An 11,895-nucleotide genomic window follows, 5' to 3' on the forward strand; every position below is an offset into this window, starting at 1 on the left:
AGATTATGAAGTCAACAGACAGGAGACCAGCTGCCTTGTCAACTAGCCAAGCTCAGCTACTTACAGACATCTCCTCATGTACCCTCCCAAGGCAACGATGAGCTTCAAAAGGGGACTGCACTGGCTCCACACGACCTAGAAACCACCCATCCACAAGCAGGTGCCAAGGCAGCTCAAGAAAGATAAGTAAGGCCTCCTCCGCATGAAAGGGGACGGGGGTCCCGGTCATCTAGTGAACACCTGGGCCCTGAACCCACTAAGAAGACAGCTGGGTAACTAGCACTGGTGAACCATTCCGGGCTGAGTTCTCTGAGGCCTGGGGATAAGATGACATCACTACCTTCATGGGGTAGCAACTTGACTGTGGAAAGGTAACATGAATGCAGCCACTACTGCTGCCAGGGACAGAAGAAAAGATGGCAGAAAGTCGGGGCAGGATGGCGCTCCATGGCTGCTCCAAGATGTCCACCCTCCTCCCATTCTTCCTTCTACGTCTGTAAACGTCACTGAGAAGTCATTTATCCCTTCCATTAGAAACCCCTATATTCACACTTTATCTGCCAAGTTCAGTAGCTTCCTTTGGCAGCTTGGGACGTTTTCCATCTTGAGAAAAAAACCTCGCTCTGATTTTTTATCTGTTCCAGATCTTCAGATTTCGGTGCAGCAGCATACTGGTTGGCCCCATAGGAGAGAAGAGGAAAAGGGCTCAGCCAAGCTTCCATCTGGCACAGCTTAGCCCCGGCACCTTCTGGAAACAGGCTCCAAACTAAAGAAAAGGCGTAGCCTTTCCCAGGTGGATGGAGTTCTGCCAACTCTGACCCAAATCTGCATCCCAGCTTTGTTGGATGAACAGGGCCACATGTGCAGCCGGCAGCGAGGAATGCGGGAAGCCTGTCCTAGCCCCAGGTCCCTCCATCCGCTGGATTTCTGAACGGAAGCGGTCTCCACTTCTGCCCAGAAGCCTGCCTCCGCTCACAGAATCAGACAACGGGCTGCAGCCGAGTTTCTCCTTTTGGACCATACCAAAGATTCAGGAAAGATTTAACCATAAACGTCCTCCTGCCCCAGGCTGAAAAGTTCCCCCTCCGCTCTTGCAGAACAGAGGAGAAAACCTCTCTTGTTCTCTCTGGTTTCAGCTGGGTTAGGCGATGAGGCCAGGTCTCCTGGTTTGTGCATAAGTTCCCTCCCCGCCTGGGCCCCAAAATGCTTCTCTAAGTGATGCCCCGAAGCCTTTTCCCAGAAGCAGCCTCAAAGGTCCAAGCAGAAGTGAAGGCTCAGGAGGGGTCCACACAGCAGCCAAGGTCGCAGAGGGGCAGGCGGTGCTGCTGGCTCTGGGAAGGTGGCCTCTTCGTGCCAAGAAACTGTCCATCTTGGTCCTTGTGGGCACTGCGAAGGGGCTGTAAGCCGCAACCAGGCAGCTCCTTTATGTCCTCTGAGAGAGCCGTCCCCGCGGGGCCCCCACTGCAGGTTTACTGAGCACTTGGCACCCACAAGCTACCCTCATCTTCCAACTTTTGTGACATTGTTCCTTTTTCCACTCCAAAGCAATCAAGAATTTTCAGGACTCAATGTCTCTCTTGCCCTTCAAACACCTCTGGTGAGGAATGCCACACCAGGAACACGAATACACGATGATTACCACCTCCGGCTTTGTGCAGAGGCAACCAGATGGTCCGCTTGGTGGGGGCAGCCACAACAGACCAAGAAAGAGAAGCTGAGGAGTGTGGCCAGACCTTGAGACTGGCTCAAAGAGAGCTGCCTGCTGGGAGCCCAGCTCCCTCTCCAGCCCCGAGGGCTGGCCCTACAGATAACTGCCTCCTTCTAGAAACTCAAGGACCCCAGAGGATGCACTGCAGCTCCTCCAGCTCTCCAGGGGCTACAGCCTCTCCCTTACCCCACTGCAGGTCCCGCTCCACACCTGCGAGGCCCGCACCTGAGGGCAGACCGGGCCCGCCAGGCAGAGGGAGGCCAAGGCACCCAGATGGCTCAGCACCCCCCTTTCTCTCCCTGCCTTTCTCCACTGGCCACCAGGGAGGGGCCACGGCCTCTTTGAGATGCTGGAGCAAGGGGACACTGGAGCAAGAGCACCACCCACCCAGGAACACAACAGCCAAAAGGGGTGGTTGACCACTGAGAGCCCGGCTCAGGGAGAAGCTGAGCAGGTGACAATGAGACCGGCCTCACCACAGTCCCAGGAGGACATACAGATCCCAGCAGAACCAACTCCACAGAGCCTCTTCAACCCAGTTTTTAAAAAATGAATTCAACACAGTAGAAGAAGAAAGAAAAACCAATGCTCTGTTAAGACCGATTGTATGTTTCTTTCTGTTCCCAGTAAGAGGTTACTGGGGTACGCAGAATATCATGTCACATTTTAACAGATTTAGGACCGTATCTCAGCTCAGTTCTTCTGCGCCTTTCCTGAAAGCATCAGTTATGCTCACAGAAGACGAAGATACCTCACACAGATACAGTTCCAAAATCGGAAGACACACAGAAAATGGTTTTTCTCTGGCATTTACCTTAGCAAAATATTCTGTTATCTGTGGTTCTTGTTCTCCCCTTGGATGTTTGCTTGTTGGGGGGAGGGGGGCAATTTACCGAAACAACACTTTCTGGAATTGAGAACTTAGAGAAAAACCAGCTCCCTTCCTCCGGGTTCCCACGCATTCCCAGGTCTCCGGATGGGACGGCGGGGGACACCAGTGTCAGGGGCAGGACGCTCGCTGCTCCCGGCCCAGCTCAGGGGTGCGGCTGCAGCTGCCCCACTCGGGTCACACGTGTGCACGTCACACAGACATAAATGCACAGCAGACACAGCTCAGCCCTGGGAGGGACAAAGGGGGAAGGAGAGAGAAACTCTGTGTGTGATAAGGGGTATTTGGGGGGGGGGTGTGAGTGTAGAGTGTGAGTGCTGTTTGTGTGTATGGTGTGCATGTGTGTGTTGTGTGTGTAGCATGTATTTGGTGTGTGTGTGTGTGTGTGATGTGTATATATATAGCGTATAGTATGTGGTGAAAATGGGTGTAGTGTGTGGTGTGGGGTGTGTATAGGGGTGTGTGTTGTATATGTATGTATGGCCTCCCAGGGGCCAAAGCCAACACCAGTGCACTGGGAAGGGATGGCCCGCTGTTTGCAGACAGACGGCGGTGGTCTCAGTTTCCTCACAGGTTCCCGAGACCAGTCTCCAGTCCCCTCCCCCTGCATCCCCCTGCTGCCTGTCCCAGCTTTCTCCCCACGCCCTCCTCAATGCACTGCTCCCGTCGGCGGCTGCGCAAGATGAATCCACGTGGATGAATGGCGGAGGCGGTCATCACCAGTGTGCGGAGCGGTCGGCAGCGCTCTCAGCACTTGCTGCGGTGGAAATGAGCAGAGACTCCAGAGATTTCCGGGACATCTGGGCAAAAGAATGGCCTGTCAGACAGAGCACAGGAGGGTCTTCCAAGACAGTATCACCCCAACGAGACAGATGTTAGGGTAAGAGGTGGATGAGGAAGGACAAGGCTGGGCATGCTGCCTTTCCGTGGGATGACCTGCCCCAAGCATGGAGTTAGGGCAGAAGATCATAGCCTCTGCTTTATCTAAAATCTCTCCATCTCCCAAATACCATCCATCCTGGACAACAGAGTTCAACGACCAACCAACCAAAGCGGGGACCCCCAGGTACGCAGGCATCTGACCTGAGCCAGGCCCGTGGTCAGAGGGAGCTGAGAGCTGGGACCAGTGCCCGGAGGAGGCCTCTGTGGGAGCCCCAGCTGAGGAGGCCCCAAGAGGGAAGACCCGCCCTGTGGGCACAGCTCACCTGCCGGCCTTCACCCCACTCTGTCCTGCAAACCAAACAAGCTTTCACCCAAAACATTAGGGAGAGCGTGCAAATGAAACAGGAGCTGGCACTCAGGTTCCGGGCGGGGAGGAAGGCCAGTGTGCAATCGTACAGCCCCACTCAGACAGGGAGACAAAACTGGGAGGATGGTCACCCTACCACAGAGACCATCAGGATTCAAACCTCCACCCCCACCCCCTGGCTACTGAGGAGCCCGTTAGGGAACGCAGAGAGGGCTGGGCATGGGCTAAACCCTCTGAAAACGGCAGTGGCTGGACAGGTAGGGGGGATCACTAATGTTCTCTGTTAAAGCATTTCACTGTTGCCGTATGTCTGAAAATTGTTAAAATGTTGGCGCAGGGGCGGGGTGAGGGGACATTTGCACCTGCAGAGGACGGGGAATATAGGGTGACAGTAGTTCATAGGAAAATCCCTGAGGTCCTCAGCCCCTGCTCTATGGCCCTCGCCACCAATTCGTCAGCTCCTGGTCCTCAGAGGCCCCTCTGGCAAGGCCAGCTGTCTGGTGGATGTAGTCTTCTCCCTCCCAGGCCTGTCATTCCACAGCCACCATGACAACTGGAGTCCGGCAAGACCATCCTATATTCTGAAACTGTGTCCTTGGTTTTGGCATTAAAATGTGATTCTTTATCTTAAGTGGTAGTGATAACAGATGATAGCTTTTTTTTAAATGCTTACGCTTGGCAAAATAAAGGGTTGACAACCCTGGGTTGGTGTCTACAATTATTTTTGGAGATGGGACAGGCCTATGAAAACCAGATCTGGGGACTTCCCATAAGGGGAACTGTGGACTTGAGTTCCTACAGCCATGGTGGGGAACCCCAAGGTCACTGCCCACTGGTTGCTTGACCTTCAGTGCTTCTCCTCTTCCAGGGGAGGGGTTGGGATGGGGGGAGTCTTGGTTTCCACATCCTTTAAAAAAAGTTTAAAAATTGGATATTTCAGTGCATGAAATTTAACTGGATCCTGACTTCTGAAGAGAAAAGCAAGAGAAGAAAGACATTTGGGGAAGAATTGGGGACATATGAGTATGGACTGGGTTTTAAATGATATTGGAGTATTATTAATTTTCTCAGGTGTGAAAATAGCATAGCAGCTATGTGAGAGAAGGTCCTTACTTTCAGGAGACACATGCTGAAGTATTTAGAGGTGAAATTTTATGATGCCTGAAATTTGCTGTGAGATAGTTCAGGGGGAAAAAAGAGCCAGAAGAAAATGTGGCAAAGCGTTAACAATTGTTGAAACTAGGCAAGAGATATGTAAGTGTTCACTGCGCTGGTCTCTTAAATTCTCTATAGTTTAAAGGTTGGCATAATAAAAAGAGAGAAAAGGCTTTAAAAACACCTCATTTGCTAATTTGTTGGGCAGATTAAATGAAATGATGTACCTGAGAAATTCTTGTCTGAGAACAAGTTACAGAAGAGCAAACCTGTGACCCGGCCAGTCACCACTCACAGGACCCTGTTCCTCCCCGACCCCAGTGAGATGGCAGCAGAAGAGGGTCTTGGTGAAATCCCGCCCAGGAGATTTATCACCTTCTAGGATATTCTAAATTTTCAGCCCCACCAGTAAGCTCATCATTGTGTCTCTGGGATCCCAAGTTATGTAAATTTTACATATCTCTCGGGCTGCGTAGGTGGCCAAGAAATGCCAGAAATAACAAAGGACTTCTAAAGCAATTATGAGAGAGAGACAGACAGAGACAGAGACAAAGAGGAAAGAGGAGGAGGAGGAGGAGGAAAGAAGGAGAGAGGGAGGAAGGAGGAAGAGGAGAGGAAAAGGGGTTGGGGGAGAGAAAAGCCCCTAAGCAGATCCCTGGTCACTGGAAGCTTTTCTGAAGGCCATACAATCAGACCAGGGGCAGAATAAGACATGCGTGGTCCAACTTCGTTTATTGCTAATCCTTCTTGTTAATGCTAATAAGCCTCTGCATATGTTTCTACCTTTATGAGGGCTGTGCATCCTCTTTCAGAATAACCTATTTATGGTTCTTGACCACTCACGCGCTGAGGGCATGCCCAGGTCTGGAATCGACACGTCATGTAGATGACAGAGTGACATCAGATGACTAGTCGGGGGAGCACACTGTGCCTCAGGGAGATCTGAGGGCCCAAAGGGAGGAGACAGGAAGCCTGCTCAGGCAGGAGGTGAAGACAGTGTATTTCTAACCATCTGATCCCTGGTCCTTCCCAAAATGAGAAAGCTCTGGTCTTAAACCCATCTTGGCAAAACTGAGTAGAGCATCAAGGGAAGCAATCCCAGAGCACCTGTGACACCTGCTCTGGTCGAGAGGTCCTAGAAGCAGCTCATTGGTGCCTAAGAGGAGAGGAAGGTAAACCCAGTGGTGGGCTTCTGCAGCAATCTCTAAAGACCAAGGAGTAAGCGTGAGCACCAGACTGCCTTGGCCAGAGCCTCTGACAATAGCCCATGATTTCCCTCTAGACAGGTGACAAGTTTCCCATTCTTGGTCCAAGACCTAACCCAGGAGCCACTCCAAAGGGGCTGGTCAATGGAAGTAAAGAGTAAAAATTCCTAGTCAGATGGAATAAGCATGGTTCCCTGGATCCTGGAATCTTCCATAAACTCTGATGGGGGTCAGCCCATCTCATTTCCTTTATATTCCCAGCTCTTCCAAGATGGGGTCATCAGTGTCATTGCCTGAAGAGCTCATGCCTCCCCAAGCCTAAGCTCCCCACATGTCAAGAACCTGGAGCAGGTCCTGCTGGGCCAGAGCTGGCTCCTCCTAATTACTCCCCCAACCCTTGTGGGCTCAGTCTATGGGTCTGAGTGCCAGCCCTGGTCCCACCCTTCTGTCCTTGCTTCAATATCCTAAAACTCTCCAGGCCTGGAGCTTAGAGGGCAAGATGCAGGGACTGGCTCTCCCTTCTGAACTGTTGCTGCAGTCTGCCACTCCTTTACTCACGTCTTGGATTGAGCGTGCCTTGAGCTGCGGCTGCAGGCCAGGCCCTGTACCAGGCACCGGGGAAAAGCGCTCCTGCCACTGCAAAACCAGGGAAAGTGACGCCAAAGATCAGCACGCACTTGTCACTTTCTACTCAAAAATCTCATGAAATAGCTCTGTACCTAAGGGAGATATTAAGAAAGAAACTAACCACACTAGTGTTACTGCACAAAATTGGGGTTCTCTGCCTGATGCACATAGACAAGCCAATTAATTATGGTGTCAGCCTTTGGGAAAGAGATCAGCTTTATTCTGAGAGATAGATCTGCAGTGAGATGGGGGGCGTGTGCCCTCAGATCTGTCTCCCTGATTCAGGATTTGGGGCAAAATTTAAGAGGTTAGGGAGGACAGCCTGGCATGCAGAAACACTAGTAAGACAGGTTTTGAATGGTGGGCTTCAAGCATTTATGGCAAGCTTTCAAACTTTTATGGTAAAGTTCAAAATATTTATGATGAAGTTCTAAACATTTATGGTAAGTTGGGGAAGGAATTCTAACTCCCGATCTTCCCAAATGATGGACCTTTCAGTTCTGATAAGAGCCCAACTTTTAAGTTCCAGTCATGTCCTGGTCCTTTTTCATGGGGAGGAAAATCTTTGGTTCCACGGTCTTTTCAGGTCAAGATTTCTTCTTCTGCACATGCTCTGGCTACATGACTTTGCAAATTTTCTGCAAGACTATTTCTTAATTACTCTGCTGTTAAGACAGGGTCAGTTGAACTTGTCCTGGAGGGCCCACGGTTACATGAGCATCTCCTTTCCCGATCCCCACACAGCAAAGAGCATAGCCATGTCTCTGCAACCAAGCTGTCCTCACCTCTCTCTACTCTTGGGACAGTTTAAGAGTTTTGTGTGAGTGTGTAAGTATGTGAGTGCCTGTGAGTTTATGTGTGTGTTTACATGTTTGTGGGATGTGTGTATGTTTTAGGCCCATTAAGGAGAATTAATCTCTAGTTGTCCTGTGAAATGCGAGGACAAACGTGAGAGCTTTTGGGATAGAGGCAGAAGCCAGCAGAGAAGACGCATTCCCATCCAAGGGCTGGGACAAGAACTCCACAGCTGCACTTGGGAGCTGGAGGAAAAGGGGCCGCCATGGGAAAGACAGACCTGGGTCCTCTCCCAATTTTTCTGACACCAGATAAGCCTGAGATTCTTTGATGAAACTAAGAAGGAGGGGACAAAGTCTCTGGGTCTCCTGGGTCTCCTCCCAGAGGACAGGTGGATCTCAAAGCAAATTAAATCAGATTTAGAGAAATAATAATAATTGCCCCGGTGGCCAAGTAGCTAAGATTTGGTGATCTCACCACCACGGCCCAGGTTCGCTTCCCAGTCAGGGAACCACACCAACATCAGTTGCTTGTCATACTGTGGCGGTTGTGTCTTGCTGTGATGCTGAAAGCTATGCCACCAGTATTTCAAATACCAGCAGGGTCACCCATGGTGGACAGGTTTCAATGGAACTTCCGAATCAAGACAAACTAGGAAAAAGGATCTAGCCACCCACTTCTGAAAACATTGGCCATGAAAACCCTGTGAAAAGCAGTGGAGCATTGTCTCAGACAGCGCCAGAAGATGAGGGGATGGTGCAAAAAGACCGGGCAGGGTTCTGTTCTGCTGTACACAGTGGGGCTAGGAGTCAGAATCAATGTGGCAGCACTAAGAAGAAGAGAAAAAAAGGAATGTGGCAGGTCACATACCCTGTTGCTGTGGACTGATTCTCACTACAGGTCAATACTCTCTGGCTGAAGGCTCACAGCTCTCCACGATCAGATCCCACTCTGTTTCCAGTCCAACCCATTCCTCCACTGCCTAACTTCTATGTTTCATGTACCATGCTTAAACACACCCTGTGCTTTTCACACTGTTGCCTTTACAAATTTATCTCCCCTGCATGGAATGCCCTTCATTCTTTTGCCTTCTGTGGAAATTCCACCCAGTTCTTCACACTCATGGGATACCTATTTATGACACACAACTAGATCCTCTCTCCAGATGGAAGTGATCTCTCCCTTGTCTGTCTCCACCTCTACCTTTGCTTGTGCACTGACATTTATCATGGTTGTCTCACTATAGAGAACTGCATGCTTGTTCCCACTTCTCTTCCAGAATGAAAACTCCTTGAAGGAAGTATTAATATGAATTTTATTTTTTATTAACTTTCATTGCCTAGGGCAGTATCCCGAACAATATGGATTCATAGTAAGTATTTTTTCAATGCATTAATGAATGGTTCAGTGACTGAACAAATAGAGTGTTGGATGGATGGATGGCTGGATGGGGTGGTCTGATAGTCTTATAAATGAGATATAAATAGAGCTTAGCTTGCATGGCCCAACATCATGTTCAAAAAGACCTCTCTATTCAAGTGTGAAGCCCAGGGCTTGGAATACCTTGCCTAAGCATATGGGGGGAAAACGGAAAGAACATTTCTGCTTTTTGAGTTTGGGAAGACATGGGTTTGACTTCATTTCTCAGATTTCACCTAGTTCATATGTGGATGGACCTCTGACTTTTTGTCCAGGAAGCCTGGGTGAGAAAAAAACTGTCTTCCTACAGGAGGAACAAATAAGGCACGGGGACTTGGGCAGCACCTGGCCAGGCCTCCAGCCACTGTCCCTGCACACAGAGCAATGGAAGCCCGAAACACAAGCCACAATCTAAGTGGATTTGTTGGGGAATGTGGTCTTTCTGCACATCCTGCACTGGGATGCTACCAATTTCACTGAGTCTCTACCAAAGAAAAGTAGCAAGGAAATTTATCAGATTTCATCTTGGAAATTCCATTCCACAAAGCTCCTGGAACTGGGCATCCCCAGGATTTGTAGCATTATTGCTTTAATGAAAAACATATCAAGAGCCATATCATTGTGTGTCATATGCTCCTGTCCAACTTCAGTCAAGGGAGAGGAGGGAAAAATGAGGGAGGAGATAACTGAGTCAGAGAGGGGAGTCTGAGAGAGGGGATTGAAGAGGAGGGAAAGGACAGAGGGGAAGATGGGTCCAAAGCACGGAAAAGGGGAGGAAGAACTCACCTCTCAGACCCGGCAGGCACATTTAAGGATGGAGGGGAAGGCGAATGGTGCCTTCATCTGACTCTTCCAGAGCCAGGTTAGTGTGCTTCGCATAGGCTCACAGGTAGGAAATATTTTCTTCAATAATTTTATGATTTGTATTCACTAATTCAGGTGGTAATCCAGATTTGGAAGGAAATTCACATCTGCTGACTGTGCCACTGTGCTATGCCATTCACTCACTGAGCCCTCAGGACCTTCAGAAGTAGGTACTAGCATTCCTGCTGACAGACAAGAAACTGGAACTTGGTGAAGTCAGCTGATTTATCCAGGGTCACCCTGCTAGGATGTGGCAATGTCAGAATCCATCTCCATTCTATCCCACTCCAAGCCACCACACTGACAAACCAGTGCCACCGCCACAGCCCATGATGTCCTAACCCATAAGGTAGACTTGACATGTATTCGATTATTCCTTTAAGACTCAAAACTTGTGAATGTTTATATTAAAAGTAAGGATGGTGTTTTGAAGCTGTTAAACAATATCATGTCCAGGGAATAAGAGCTGTGCAAGTCTTATCCAACTCTAAGGATGCTGAAGACTCAGATAATGACAAAACAGGAACCAATGTCACTTTCTTATTGGTAGGGACAATATCAAGCACCCACAGAGTAGAGCTCTAATAAATCTGGTTCCAGATATGACTTAAGGTTGAGGCCAAGCCAGTCCTTCAATTCTTTCCTAAGTCACAAAGCAAATCTTGTTACCTTATCATTGTCTGGTCACCATGCTGAGCTATGATCAGGATCCTCCAGTAGCGGTGATTTTATAGAGTGTAATCAGAAAATGTCAGTGGGATTTCCCACTCCACACATAACCCTGTAACCATTAGTGAAAGTGACCCCGCCCCTAGTAAACCAGGCAAAATCGATGCCTTTTCCTCTTCCTGCCTCAAAGAAAACCTAAGGTGGTTATGAGCAAAGAGAAAGGCTTGGCACAGGGGAGCGTAATTGTATGTTTCCCCAACCTCACTTGAACATTCAGCTATTTTAATAGCATGAAAAATGGCTCCAAAAACACATGGCACGTGTACACGAGGGAAGGAACCCCAGAGAGTCAAGAAGGGGGTCGTCTGGGTAGGATCAAGCTGGCAAAATGAACAGATAGTGGGTCTGTATGGTGCCCAAAGGAGGTTCAGCCTATTTATCCTATTCCTGAGAGATGAATAAGTTGAACTCCCTTTGGCAGAAACAAGGGGCAAAAGATTAATTGAGGCAGCCAGCCTACCGCCATCGTGAGTGACCCCCACTCACTAGAGTCACCAGCAGCATGAGTGCTACCTGCTCCCAGGACAGAGCTTCCTTGTGTAGTGGAAATGACAGGTAGGACAGGTGGACTCAGAAATACTCAGTGACCTGAGACCCAGCCAGCAGGATAAACCACTGCCCAAGGGTTTTCAATATCTCAAGTCCAGTGTGCTCCTTCTCCTTTATCCTCAAATCAGTGAAAGACTCCTCCCAAACATCACTCTTATCATGGCCAGAAAACTTAAAACCCAGCCTCTGTTGTCATGCGTATTGTGGGAAAATGCAAATTATTATGCTGGTATCAATGAGACCTGGGATTTTCAGCATAAGAGAAAGGAGAGTCACATATTATTGATATAGTTAAGTAAAAACACAACAGTCCTGAGTTAGAATTGGAAGTAGTAGTATGCATTCATGATATATTTTATGTAAAAACAAATACACATTTCCTAGCTATGTTTACTGAAAACATCTAGAAACAACAACCAACCCCACAGCAATGAGCACCGTAGCGCAAAGATGGTGGTCTCCAAATGCCATTTCTCGTAAAAGGAGCCAGAGTTTCAAGGAGAAATGATGGATTCCAGATCAGGACATGAACAAGATGAGTCTACTACATCTTGTCAAACCATAAAACAAGGAAGCTATCAGCGACTACTAGGCTCACATCAATTGGATTCAGAGGCCAATTGGAATAGTTTCTCCCAGACAAAGATGGGACAATTGGAGCATCAATAAGAATAATAGTTACAATGGATTGAAACATATCAAATAT

At 48.8% G+C, this 11,895-nt stretch overlaps 1 long non-coding RNA gene across 1 annotated transcript; it reads left to right on the plus strand.

The window, feature by feature from the left end:
- Positions 1 to 2,548, plus strand: LOC139074800 (uncharacterized). The gene is made up of 2 exons (XR_011524675.1): positions 1 to 186; positions 645 to 2,548. It is a non-coding gene; the product is annotated as an uncharacterized lncRNA (long non-coding RNA).
- Positions 2,549 to 11,895: the final 9,347 nt, after the last annotated feature.

The sequence above is a fragment of the Equus przewalskii genome, chromosome 1, assembly GCF_037783145.1.
Source record: "Equus przewalskii isolate Varuska chromosome 1, EquPr2, whole genome shotgun sequence".
Lineage (NCBI taxonomy): Eukaryota > Metazoa > Chordata > Mammalia > Perissodactyla > Equidae > Equus > Equus przewalskii.